Source organism: Rhinolophus ferrumequinum, chromosome 12, assembly GCF_004115265.2.
Source record: "Rhinolophus ferrumequinum isolate MPI-CBG mRhiFer1 chromosome 12, mRhiFer1_v1.p, whole genome shotgun sequence".
Lineage (NCBI taxonomy): Eukaryota > Metazoa > Chordata > Mammalia > Chiroptera > Rhinolophidae > Rhinolophus > Rhinolophus ferrumequinum.
In genome coordinates this window covers 44,036,226-44,048,871 of record NC_046295.1, presented here as the reverse complement: position 1 = coordinate 44,048,871, position 12,646 = coordinate 44,036,226, and the positions used below count along the sequence as shown (strand labels likewise).

The following is a 12,646-nucleotide window of genomic DNA, read 5'->3' as shown; positions in this document are numbered from 1 at the left end:
CACACCCCTACAAAAATGCACTTTATTCCTTTCTGACTTCTAGAGTTATCATGAACCTGCTCCTTCTTATCTCTGGAAACCCAGGAACCCCATTAGGACCACAGAATGGAGAAAGGTGGTCCCTACCTCTTGGGATCATGGTAAGGACGATCTGTATGGGCTCAAGCTACGTCTGTCATCTCTGCTCTTCCAAAGAGCTCTCAACACAGAAAACAAACACTGGTGACAAGATCTGAAGCATAGAGAATGAGTCTGTCTGCTGTTAAGGCCAGGTGGTTACTGAGCACATTTAGATGTTATGAGAGCTTAAAACCATGGATATAGAAGTGATGAAAGCTGGAACTAACCTTTGGATTTGGCTAGTGACTCAGTTCCAGAAAGACCGAACAGAAGGTTTACATAAAGGTGAAGAGGGTATAAGAGAGGGAGCAGGGCCGAGTGCAGGGCTAACTTGCTGAGGGTGGGTTGTAAAAGCCTGAGGAGCCAAGTCCCTCAGTAAAGCACCAGGGCAAGACTCCAAGTACTAAATTAACCCAGCCTGTGCTAGGGAAGGGCTGATCTCAGAGGGCAGAGGAAAAAATACTTGGAGATAAGAAAGTAAATTCTAGGAAGAACAAGAATCACCAGAGTATCTTTGCCTGGCATTCAAATCAATTCAGAAAACTGTTCATTAAGCTCTTCCTCATTTATAACTTTATTTATCTTATCTAAAATTAACACCTTGTATTTTTTCCCCCTTATCTTAGTCTGTTAGTAATAATTAACTTGTATAAAGATACACAAAATTTCCAAGGGCCTTTTAATTAACTATGGGAGGCAGCGTGATAGCCAGAACTTTTGGCTATACATTCCGTTTTACTTTCATTGATCCAAAATGCCACATTCTCTTTTGTGGCTAAACTTTCAAAGCTTGTTGTTAGAGAAAAATAAACTTTTTCCACATCTCGGTCGGTATGGCTACGGAGAAATCACCCCATAGTGGTCGGCTGTCGTGATGGCAATTCCACCACCAGCTAAAGGCAGGGGTGGATGGAGGCTGGGACTCCGGAGGAGGAGAAAGATGAGATCATGACCAGTGAGTAGGTTCCCACTGATAGGGAGGGGCTGGATACTTCTAAACCCTTCCTTCATGGACCAGTGCCTCTCGCTTTTATATGAATACTCTACATGTAAACACCAAATCCAGTAACCATCCCTACTTCAACATTCGCCGTTAAGCTTAGTGTAAGAAAAGATGGCAGGCATTTATTCGGTAAGGCTGAAGACTGAAGCAAAACATTAGAAGCCAAACAATTGTAAAAAGTGGATTAATTCTGGACTTTCATATATCTCCACTGAGTTCCATTCTTCATTCCCAATCTATAAGACGGTTCCATGCCTTTGCTTTCACACCATGACCCAACGCAATCGGGTTTTTATGAGCATTACTGCATTGAAATCATGCACACAAACATCATCCGTGAGCTATTATCTACTATATTTAATACCAGAACCCCATATCTAGTTTCTCCCCCTCCAGTCTATTCTCCACATTTCTTGGATTCATATTTCCTAAACAGAGATTCAACAAACTGAATCCCTAAAAAGTGACAAATGGTTTCCCATCATCCACAGAAAAAAAAAGCCCGAATTTCTGAGTATGGCTGCTTTCTGAAGTCCTTCATTCCCTGCCCCAAACCAGGGCCCTGGCCTTGTCTCAGCACTGTGAGCTTGTTGTTCTTTCCTGTGCTCTGTGTATTTTCATTGCATCTGTAGCCTTTTTTTCAGGGTTTGCGAGAATGCCCTTTCCCTGAGTATCTTCCTTTTGAAATCTCATTCTTAAGAACCAGCTCTAATATCACCTTTCAAAGCTCCTTCAGATTCTGTCAGGCAGAATTAATCACTCATTTCTCTTTGTTCCCTTAACATTTTGCTCACCCAATGAGTAAAGCACTCACAACCAGTTTATGGCTATTTGTTTGCAAGGCCACTTCCCACTCCAGGGTTCTTGGGGAGGTAAGGACCCCTGGCACAGTGAGTGGTATAGAACTGCCCAGAAATGTTTTTGAACATAATGACTAAACACCCCCTTGGCACTTCTTAATCTCAACCCAAAATTCGTATGACACATTCTCTTTCAGAGGGCCTCTAGGCCGAACAGTTCAGTTCCACGGGAAACCATTCACTAAGGTAAAGTAAGTAAGACCAGAGTAGTGGCACCCCTTGGAAAAGGCAATGTGGAAGCTCTGCCCTTTTTTCACCTTTACTCTTTTACCTACTTCTAGATGCCTTCATCCTACTAATTTGGTATTTTATAGAAAGAAAAAAAAAGCTGAACGTGCATGTGTATGCTTAACAAATCTCTCAGCCTTTTGATTCTGATGCACTCTACGGAAAGGTATTTCCACTCTGTCCAAAACGAAAGACTGATTTTTAAACGATGAAATACGTTCTTAAAAATTAATACTAAATGGTAATGCTTATTTTGACTTTTATGCTTATTTATTGGTACACATATACATGTAGCTTTACTTTTTAAAAACCGGCTGTTTCAGGCTCTATGGGCAATATTTTATTTGTGAATTTTACTGTAGAACAGTTACATGTTGGAGTTTCCTGGTAGAAGATAAAGTAGTTAATTATCAGTGGCACTTAAAGGTTAAGCTGAACAACGGGCACTGGGGCAAAAAGCAGTATTTTAATAACATAATTGCTCTGTAATCAAATTGGACGTGGCACCGACTCTCGTCATGAATGTCATAGGTCCACTGTTCTGCCACCGGAAGACCACCTGGATCTTTGCTGGGCACGTGAACAGGAGGAATTACATAAATGTTAATAAAGACAAAGTCACGCTTTTATAAGAAAAGCTTAGTTTTATTTCTTTGTTGTTATTTTAAAAGCTTAGCCAGGTTAGATATTTCCCTAGTTTACTACATAAGAAACTTATTGGAGCTGCTTCATGACTGTATAAATCTACAAATTTAGAAACATTAAACATAAATCTTTTCTCATTACAGTCTGATCATGTAAATATACAGTAAATTTGTAACAAACAGAGAGTCACAATCAGAAGTAGTGGCCGAGCCAGAAAGGGCAAAATACCTTAAATGTGAATGTTTAGTAAAAAGCTCTAAAAAAATAAAGCAATAACCTAGAAGTAACTTTTTTAAAAAGCTCTGCATTTGTAAGAAGTAAACACGTGTATTAGGTATTAAAAAAAAACAAGGTAGATGTTTAATGAAAGAAAAAGAGAAGGGGAACAAACAAGGAGAAACCAAGAAAAAAATATTAAAATTTTTAAGTCTTATTATATGAAAAATCCTAATTGCTTTGGTAGTAAAAAATAAGTTTTAAAGATAGTTATTCCTAATATTAAAATCATGTTATCTCAAAATGAGAAAAATTTTAGATCCTAGTTTGAAATCCAATCTAGACTTTATTAAGGGTATTTGACCAAGTCAGCTGGAAAACTGACACCTCCAGCAATCTAAAGGGCTGGGTCTGCCTCTTCAGCTTTACTCCTTTGCCACCTCAAGATCAAAGATGACCATGTATGAGAAAGAGTTCTATAAATAATTATGCCCCCCAAAAAATAGAGGGGTAGTACTGTTATAATTAGCTAATTTTAATAACAGGTAGCCGACTTTACTAGCAGGCAAGAGCACCTCTCTAGAGTCAGACTGCCTGAGTCAGAGTGCAGAGTTTTCCACTTAATAGGTGTGCAGCCTTGGGCATGTTGCTCAGTGTCGCTCAGCCTGGTAGCCAACAACACCCTTCCCTCAATTGGGCTGCTTTGAAGACTAAAGGAACGAATCCACATAAGGCACAAGGTACAGATCCAGGTAGATAACTGAGCCCTCTGCAACAGCAACTCAGCGTTATGACTGTACCACATTCTACTTACTACAGAGCTAGTGTGGAGCTTCTATTTTAAGCCTCACATAAGGAATATTCTAGGCATCTGGGTAGCACTATCCCTCAACATAGATATACAGATGGTCCATAATGATAGGGTTTCAAGAGGCTGCTATTAACCAAAACACATTTCCTATTGCAATCACAATAGGTTTTGGTTCAATACTGCAGGCAGGACTATAAATACCACCTTCACATTGAATTTTCTCATTTGATTTCAAATGCACATCAAGCTAATTCTGCTTTCCACTGGCATAGGTGCAGTGCTCGGATGTCTCTGCCCACTAACAAGATTCCAACCAGAAAGAATACACTGAAGGTCAAGTGCACTACCATGATCAAGAACTCTAAAACTCATTCGTTACCATTTGTTGGCTCATCAGCTGTGGCCTTCAAACAACCCATTTACTTGGCACCGAAGGGTAAATTCCTTTTCAAACAGACAAAGGGGATAATGATGGGGCAGAAGGCACCATGAAAGTCTGGCTGAGGTGACTGCAAGTCCTGGTTTGTCCCCGCTTTACACTGCTGTCCAGGCCTCTTAACTCTCAAAACCAGCCCAGGTTAAAAGAAATCATACTGCTCTTCTACCTGTAGTTCATTCAGTACAGGAATTAATTCAAGTCGGGAACAATTCAGGGGCAGTTTGTTTATGGCGGTGGTGTGAGAGGGCGGGAGATGGCGGGCTCAAGAGCCCTGTAGACCCTTTATTGATGCCATAACTTCCATCATCATTCCCTCTGCAAAAGACCAACACCTACAACAGAAACGAATACTGGTGACTTTTTTGAATTCAGAAAGGCCAAGGTACTGTTGGTGATCAGCAGGGACTCAGCCCAGTCCTTCTAAGCAGAAGGGTCATCAGGAGAAGCCCACAATCATGAGTCATCCAGAGCCAACTATGGTCCCAGTCCTGAAAGCATTTCAGTTACGAAATTCTTCCAACAAGTTCTGAAGTAAAAGTAATATCCTGAATAAACCTATGTATACCAAACTAACAAGTATTTTACCCCAGTAAATTTCTAATTGACATTCTATTGTACAGTATTACACACAATGTAATGTATTACAATTTGTATATTCCTGTTCATGGAACTCTTTTTTTAACTGATAAAACATTTTAAAATGTATTATCTCATTGATAAGGAAATAACCAGGAGAAATGGAGAAAATAATCCTCAATCAGGAAAAATTAAATGTTAAGAACTTTACAATAAAAATTATTTGGTCAAAATGCACATGTCTTATACACTGACTCATAACACATGCAAACTTATGTAAATTAGCTTAATATTTATTACGTGCTAGTGGTGAAATACCTAAATATGGTAGGGCTCTGAGCCAGTCACTGATGTCAGCCTATTGCTCATTACGGTAAAACTTTTTTAAAATAACCTGCTTGATTAAGGAAACCATTAAAAACACAATCTGTATATAACCCTCACAGAACTTGCTTTTCTCAAATTAACATAAATCAAAATTCACCTTCAAAAATGACTGGGACTTTCTGAAGACCTGCCCTTCTTAAAATAACATTTAATATAATCTCCATATAAAGTAATGAGTCTGTTCTTAATAAATGTTTCACCTTTATAACATGTCAAGAACAACACGCTCTTTAAAATGTTCTAATGTTGTCTTTGTCTTTCAGCTTCTCTCCCGGTAAGAGAAACTTGGTTTGAGAAAGAGAAGGAACTGACAGAGGAATCATTAAGAACTGATAGAGCAGTGTCCACAATGGCCGAGCTGTGGCTACTGGAGTCAGACAGCCCTGGGTTCAAGACCAGGCTGTACGACTTGCTGAATGACCATGGACAAGTGAATGATGCTCTCCCAGCTTCCAGATCCCCAGCGGGTAATACCCCCAGCGGGTAAAAACGAGGATAATGCGAGTGCTTCCTGGGGAGGCTGCTGTGAGGCGGACAGGCGAGTGCGTGCTGTGAAGCACATGGACCTAGCACTATGAAGAGCTCCTGCTCTTCGGCTAATGTGGAAAAACCACCACACACTCTGAACCCACTTATGGCTGCACTCAATAAGTATTTACTGAACAGCCACCAAGTACAGAAATGCAAAGATGCATGAAATATACACCTTGCCCTCCAGTAAGGGTCCACCATCCATATTCCTTAGGATACTGAAGTCCTGCATCTTTTTTTCCTTCATGCAGTAGAATATACAACACTTCAATATTCAGTCATTCATACGTTTTAGTTCCACAGCTTCAGCATTATGTATTACTTGGTCAGGATAAAATGCCGTAATAATTTATAAGGTATCAATAAAATTGATTTTAAATTAGAACATTATCTTAATGTCCTCTTGGGGTTTGTTGACTGTTATTTCCTCTTCCTGGAATAAAGAGGTTGGCTCCGCCCCAGAAATTTCATTAAATACAGTTACTTTAGCTGCTGAGCTGAGCTGCTGGAACATGATGCTTTGACACCAAAGATACAGATTTAATTCTTAGCTTCCTCCTTGACAGCCAATGACTGCATGTGGTCCAAACTGTGGGCCATAGGAGGAAGGAACTGGGGGATTCAGAGGGGAGACAAGTACACCCCCTCAAATACACACCCTGACCACTGATGGAGAGGAAAGCCCAAGCACAAGCTAAATTAATCAAGTAATATCACTCCTGATTATTAGAGATGGCAGAGTACTAACAGTCTCCTAGAAACTGTAAAAACATTTCCAAGTGCACACAAATTAACAATCCTAAGTGCACCTGTCCTCTACCAAGAAGTCTTTTCCCTCATTCTTTTCCCTCATGCATACAGATTCTATAAATCTGGTATGCTATGTAAATTATAGTCACATGCACTCGGCCCCTTCTTCTGGGAATACATTTTTCAGTATAATACCTATAAAATATATCCTAAATCATTCATTCACCTATTGCCTTATAATCAATGTTACTAAGTCTCACTGCTGAAAATGAATCAGTTGTATGAGTTTGACTGCCCTAATATAAAAGGGGGGGGGGCTGCCTAAAGATTTCTTTCCTGAGTTTTCTGGGAAGGTGTACTGGCTTTAGACTTATTCTTGTACTGTGCTCTGTTCTTGAATGAAAATATCAACATCTAACAGCTGCTTTGAAAGAAGCTGAAGTACGATAGCTGCTCAGAGGAAATCAGTGACTCAGCTTTAAGACTTGGCAAGCTGTACCTTAATGGACCAGAATTCTCATTTAGTAACTATTAAAATTTATTGGAAAAGAAAGTCTTTTCATGTTGCTATTTTTTCCAGTAAATTGTTTTAATCTATCTGAAAGGCCAAACATTTTTTTTTCTTCCAAAAAGTGTTAATTCCAGAGAATCATGTATATTACATAGTATGTACGCAAATATACTCTATACAATATTGGATGGTAATTCAAAAGGAAATGACAGTATACTAATTCGAAGGCAGGTTGCCTAACAGTTTTAAGGTTGCTAATCCTTAAAAATTCCCAATCTTCTTCATACCACCTCAAAAGGGCAAAACAGTTTTCAGGGATCACTTAGCCTATTTGGCCTTAAGGTCCTTTATTAAAATATTAAGATGAGTTGTACTCTAGAACAGAATTAAACTGACAAACGGAAATATAATGTGAGCCACATATGTATTTAAATTTTTTTCTAATAGCTAGAGTTTTAAAAACTAAAAATAAAAGACAGGTAAAATTAATTTTTAATCACATATTTAACCCAGTATATCCAAAAATACCATGTCAACATATAATCGACACAAAATTATTAATGAGCTATTAATTATACATTTTTTTTCAGTACTAGGTCTTGAAAGTCTAGTGTGCGCTTTACACTTGCAGCACTCCTCAATTTGGACTGCCCATATTTTTGGTGCTTAATAGCCAAATATCACTTGTGGCTATCATATTAGGTAACAAAGGTCTAAAAGTTCTTGAATTCACAACAGGAATCAATACTCAGTAAGAGAAGCATCTAGCACTTTATAGAAGGTACAGGCCTGATCTGGCTGCTGCCTACCTTCTCCAGTCTCAGCTGAAAGTCTCTTTCTCAGAGTGCTGGACACTCCATACTCGTTCACTTCTCAGTGCAGGCTTCTGCCAAGAACTCTTTTCCCCAGACTCTGAGTGGCTAGCATCTTTTCTGCAACCTTTAAATGCTACCTTCTCAGAAAGGTCTTGTTGGTGATGCTATCCAAGATTCCTCCTGGAAATCTCTAGAATAGTCCCTTTTTCACTTCCTAGTATTTTTTATCACAGCTATTATTTTGATTATTTGCTTTTCTCTCCTACTTGATTAGAAGTTCCAGGAAGGTAAGGACCATGCCTGGTTTCATCACACAAAAATCCAGCACTTGGTTTGGTGCCTCAATTAATGGCAGCTGAAGAATGAATGAGTACAAAACTTGATCTGCTCAGACACTAATGCTATGCATATGTCTTCCTTGTTCCCATATATTGTCATTATGTTGAATACATATTCCTAAAGGACATGTACTATTATACCTTATTTCTTTGTATTCTCAGCACTCAATACAATGACTGTCAACAGTCAGAAGAATAGTTTTGTGTGAATGTGGGGGGGGAGAAATGCAGGTGCATGTATGAAGGCACGCCAAAGGAGGGAGGCAGCCTCCCAAAGTGGTACTTTTTGAAAAAGATATAGTGGCAAAACAATTTTCCGAAAAGACTATTGTTGAAAAGATATTAAGAAGCAGTGCAAAAAATAAAACTGAAACAAAGGTCAGAATGGTGCCAGAGAGAAGAGGGTAAAGGTAGGTGCCTTTTCCCTGTTTACCCCCCTACCAATCAAGGGCACAGACCCTGCCCCCATCAGCACCAGGCTTCACCCCTGGATGGGCTATGCAAGGAGTATTTGTTGTAGAAATGTATCAAGGCTACCAATTCTTTTTATTCTGAAAGAGATAAATCTTCAGCATAAGGGAGACAGTCTTCAACTGGTTGCCCCTCTTATCTCTCATCATGTACTCATCAGCTATTTATGACTGGGGAAAAACAAATCTTATTCAAGTCTGACCACTGAAAAGGCAGGATTTAAATGAATCCTGCCTAACCCACCACCATGTGAAGAATGCAGCATCAGCAGTTTTTCCGTGGCTGATCACTTAGAGAACAGAGATCCCTGGGGATCTCCTGGAAATGTTTATCTTTCAAGGAAGTACGTGGTGAAAGGAAAAAAATCCTTAGTCCTACTTTTTTTTCTGGATAGTAAGTCAGGTGATAAAAGAAAAAGCCAAATATAGGGCACTTTTTTTTTTAAGTTTTACATTCATTGATTTTTAAATCAAACGACTAGAGCTTTATGTAAATTTTTAGTATGTAAAGCAACATAAAGCATTAATGTTAGTTTAACAAAGTGACTTCAGTATACTGAGGGATGAAAACAAATGAGACAGATACTTAGAAGCATAATTCCAAATCGTTCCAAATAAATGATTTCAAGCAGCTTTCACTTGACAACTGTATCTAAAGATCCAGGGGTCTGACAAAACACATAAAACACTGGAAGAACAGGTTGATTTACCAAGTGTGTGCCAAGATTACTCTGGTCTAACCAGGAAACAGCATTCCACTAACTAGGGCTAAGATGTTGAAAAGGGAGTCAGGTCATGGTTACATCTCCCTGCTCTCCTCAAACGATCATAGGTCAGAGAGCTACATTATAAGGAAACTACTGAAAAGACCTCAGAGCTTTGTTTACTTGCCATCCCAAGTAACTGTGAGTGCTGGTCTGTAGCTCCTGCTTGTCTGACTTTTCCCTCGTCCGTCCTCCCCACCCCTCACGCTGGCCCCCCGCCCTGCTAGCAATACCTCTTGTCAATACTTCTTCCTGCCAGTGGCACTATGGGCTAAAGAGGTTGTTGACCCTTATTCTAACATGTCCTTTTAGGTTAATTACTTTTGTATACTCAGTGTACCCAGTGACATTTAATCATTATAGTGCTACTCGGGTAAACAGAACTGAATGGAGCCAACTGCAATTTGGCATCGAGCTAAATGGTGCGGTAATAGCAGCATGCTGAAAATGGACTGGAAGAAAATACTCTCACTCACCACACTGAGAAACGAGGTGAATACCATTCGATCAATCACTATTTTATTAGAAAGGAAGAACACTAGCTCAGTGGTAGTACGCTTTGTTATTTAATACAAAATATGGCTGGAAGGACATCCTGCACTTTATAATGAAAGGACAGTCTTGTGTTCACTGAACGAATGAATGGAGACAAAATGACTTTTGTGGTGTCTCTCTCTTTGCATGTGCGCACATACACGAGAGCACACACACATCCCATCATAGGACAGCCCTTTGCTAACACAGCCAACAGTGTATTATCTTGCTAGTCTTGGTTTATAAGCGTGCACAAGCATCTAGAGGCAGGAGGTCCCACGACTTAGTGTGTACAAGAAAGCATCCAGCAGCACAGGATTAATAAAATGTCATGTCACAGACCTTTGAGCCACTGACAAAGTTTGTTAAAACAGGCACCCATGGCCTTTTTCCCACTGGAAATGGTGTGGGTTGGAAAGGCCATTAACAGCCTTCATAGAGCCAGCCAGACCACTGCAGGCAGATGGTAATTCTGTGGACATACTTTCAATACTATAGTTGGTAGATGGAAAAAATGAAGCTTTACCCCTGTATCTCAAGAACAACAGACTTAACAAGCAAAGTCTCGTATGTGAAGCCAGTTGAATCCTGCAAGTGTAGCTGAATGGCTACTTTGCTGCAATGTGCTAGACACTGGAGACACAAAGCGAATAAGGCACCAGTTTTACAGTGTTGTGGGGTCTAAAGGAAGGGAATGAAATAACTATGGGGGCTCTAGAGCGAGTACTCCGGTTTCAAATCTCAGCCCCAGTACTTATTAACCGCGTATTGGCAAGTTAACGCCTCGGAGGCCTCAATTTTCATACCTGTAAAATGAAGATAAGAATATGTGTCCTACAGGATTGTCATAAAGACGAAATGAGACAGCTACATGAAGTGGCAGGCTGCTGTTAGCATTTATTTCTGGAATCTGCCCTAGAAGGCCAAGGCCAGGCCTCCTGCAGCAATCCCACCCAATCCGGAGAGCAGGAGGCCCTGCAGCGGCACTGTTGCCAATGTCTCCTCTGGGCCTTCCTTTGGAAGAGGTCAGTGGGCACTTCCTCAAGCCTCGGATTCTGGGGAAAAGTCACTCTGTCCAGATTCAAATATTTCAGACAACATACTCTCCAGGCTAGGCATCTAGCTGCCTTCTGGGCTTGGTGCCCCTCTTTCAATGTTCTGCTCTTTCTCCTTATTTGTAGAACTCTCGTCAAATGCACTTTTTAGGATGACCTTGAGTTAGAGTGACAGAGTGAAGACTAGACTTGCAACCCCAACTTCACTGGAACTTGACAAATGACTCTTGAGTGAGGTATCAGGATTAATGGGGTGAGGGAACACAGCCCAAACCCCTTGTTCATAAAGGGACGCCATCAGTTGCTGAACTAAGTCCCATCTATGTGCCAGGCAGTCTGCTGGGCCCGAAGGCACTGCCTTGGAACACAATTAAAAGGACTGACGAGGAGCCTGCCCTCATATAGCACTGGTTCTAGTAACAGGAGATAAAAATAAAGTCACTTAAGTTATTATTAATAAAATTAATAAAACATAAAATAAGTACAAGTGAAAATGTGGTACAAAGGCAATAAACAGGATGCTACTACTAACGAGTGACGACAGCATGGTCATGGACGGCCTCTTCAAAGAAACGGCATTTAGGCTGACGTTGGAAGCAAACGTTGGGGGTCAACCATTTGAACAGCCAGGAGAAGAATGCTGCAGATAGAGAAAATGGCCTGTGCAGAGGCCCCGAAGAAGGGGGAAACTAGCAGTGATACTAGAGAGGCACAGGGCTGAGTGCCGGCTGTGCAGGCCACGGTGAATCTGTGTTTCTTCTAAGTGCCACTGAGGGAGCAATGAGATGACAAGTGTTCTAAATACCTCCCAGGAGACCTTCGAAAAGTTCTATGTGCGATGGGGGCCAGAGTCAGAATAAGACTTTTAGAAGCACTTTAGAGCAGAAAAGATGATGTTGCCTACCTCCACCCTTGGTAATTAAAAACAATACTAAGTATACAATATAAACCTTACATGTTTGCTAAAATTAAAATAGCAAAATTCTGAATCAGATCATCAAAACTGAACCGTCATCACTTTTGATGTCCCTGCTTTACTAGTGCTGTTAGTGTGGGCTTCAGTGGGCTGCCAGGTAATAGAGCTTTAGGGGAGAAGCAGTGGTGGAAGAGATGATGGTGTCTAGGATTGGACGGGGTGCTGGAGAAGGGGAAAGAGGATGGATCCCACAGAGATGTAGAGGGACAACCAGTGACCCATACAAACATATGGATGTGTGTGCACACGTTAAGTATGCACGGGTATGTGTAAGTATCTACCGTGTTTCCCCGAAAGTAAGACCTAGCCGGACTATCAACTCTAATGCGTCTTTTGGAGCAAAAATTCATACAAGACCCGGTCTTATATTATAGTAAAATAAGATGGGGTTTTATATAATATATTATAAGACAGGGTATAATATAACATAGTATAATATAATATAAAATGTAATATAATACCGGGTCATATATTAATTTTTGCTCCAAAAGACGCATTAGAGCTGATGGTCCGCCTAGGTCTTATTTTCGGGGAAACATGGTATGTATGTATATAATTAGAACAGAATCAAGTTTGTCAACATACTGATGTCATCTTCATGCATCTGCAATCTGATA

At 40.2% G+C, this 12,646-nt stretch overlaps 1 protein-coding gene across 6 annotated transcripts in view; it reads right to left on the bottom strand.

Annotated features, from left to right (window-relative positions):
• TLE4 (TLE family member 4, transcriptional corepressor) overlaps window positions 1–12,646 on the bottom strand; it is a 143,343-nt gene that overhangs the window by 23,214 nt on the left and 107,483 nt on the right. The window lies entirely within an intron of this gene.